A 1,939-nucleotide genomic window follows, 5' to 3' on the forward strand; every position below is an offset into this window, starting at 1 on the left:
ATAATGATAATGATAAATAAAATAATCTCTTTTAAAAGAAGTATTGAAATGAATGCTCACAGACAAAAGAAAAACATCGCGTTTGAACTTGTGCTTTTACCTGGAAGACGAGGGCGTGGAAAAACTAGCGATTAGGCAGCTCGATCTCTTACAGAAATTAGCTTTCTTCTGTCTCCCATTAAAAGTAAAAAAAAAAAACCAAAACACTCAGAACAGGAAATAAGCTGAGATGAATAATTTATTTGTTCAATTAAAAAAAAACATCGGGCCCTTCAAAACACACCCTAGAGACCACGTTCAAATAATTAACAGGATGGTAAGACATCACAGAGAAAAATTAGAAGGACCGTTACGTACACACGAGATGCATTGGCAGAATTCCTGTTTTCTCTCCAACTTTCCTGGGGTGTGTGTGTGTGTGTGTGTTTGGAGAGGTTTTTGCTATAGGGCGCGTGCGCTTGCCAGACAGACAGAGAGAGACAGAGAGATAGAAAGCGAGAAATCACCCCCAGGGGGGATGGCCACGCCGCAATCCCTTCTCCTCCATTCTCCTCTCGGGATCTTCGGCACGCACGCACACGCGCCCGGTGTGAGTTTTAAGCCACCGGGTCCGGGACTTGAACCACAGTCGGCTACATGGGAGTCCAGCGACATAGCCATGACGCTAACTGCCGATTCCCCCACTTCCTGTCCTTAAGGGTTACTGTTTGCTCTATGCCTCAAGGAGAAATGACCACAGTCTCTTCAAAGTACCTTGTTGACTTTTCTTCTTTTGAAACTATTTTGCCAATGGATGTAGGCACTGCATGGAGAGAGAAAGGAAGAGACAGTGAGAGGTCAGACCCTCCACCAGGGGACGGCCATGCTGCAATCCCTTCTCCTCCATTCTCCCTCCTTCCAGGATCGGGGCACACACACACACACACACACACACGTCTGGAGTGTGCCCAACACGTGGTGGGAATGGAGACATGGAGTAGGGAGCAGCCAAGTCGCCGCGCCCCTCCGGGACCCACTTTCCCCCTCTCTTCCTCTCTCTGCTTCTCCTGTCTTGCAGGAGTGCCCAGGCCCTGTGGCAATGTAAAGGTTTAAAAAAGGGAGACCTACGTGTTTCTAAATATCACCACTTAGAGGCTAAGGCCGAGAGGCCCCCAAGGCACGCCGATGTGTTATTTTGTCAATCCTATATCCATTTCCTAGGGCGGCGTAATCGATCCTGACAGAGGAGGTGGCCTGTGACTGCAGGAGTGGATTCGCTCACACTCCTGTAAGCCAGGAGTCCTAAAACACAGTGCGCACAGGGTTCACCGCTGCTTAGGCTGAAGAACCCACGCTGGGCATGTGTGTGCGTGCGTGCGTGTGCAAGATCCCGAGAGGAGAACGGAGGAGCAGGGACTGTGGTGTGGCCGTCCCCTGGGGGGTGATTGTTCGCTTTCTGTCTCTCTGTCTCTCTGTCTCTCTGGGAGCACGCGCTCTGTGCCTCGGTTTCAGCTGCTCAGGGGTCTGGCCACCCTCGCTGTTGCCCGGCCGGAAGACACATGACACCGCTCTACCTCCCTCCCTCCGTCCCCCACGGCTGTCTTTTCCCCCTACACGTGTACGCGCTCAGTCCCCCTTTTCCTTATAAGACACGGGCACGTGACTGCATGGCCGCCCTCTTCATTTCGGTATGGCCTCATTTTTCACGTACTTCACCGTAGCTGCAAAGACCCTGTTTCTAAATCCGCTGGCGTTCCGATTCCAAGGGTGAGGATTTCGCCACATCTGTGGGCACAGGGGTTGCAGAGTCCAGCTGGGCGAGTTGAAATGTAACCCACGGCGTGTTTGCCCATCTAATATTTAGTTACCACCGGCTCTGGGCCTGCTCTGGTCTTCTCCCTTAGAAATACGACAGAGAACAACTCGGAATAAGCCAGGCCCTCGTGGGAGCTGCAGCTCT

Source organism: Tupaia chinensis, unplaced genomic scaffold (assembly GCF_000334495.1).
Source record: "Tupaia chinensis unplaced genomic scaffold, TupChi_1.0 Scaffold143644_1, whole genome shotgun sequence".
NCBI lineage: Eukaryota > Metazoa > Chordata > Mammalia > Scandentia > Tupaiidae > Tupaia > Tupaia belangeri.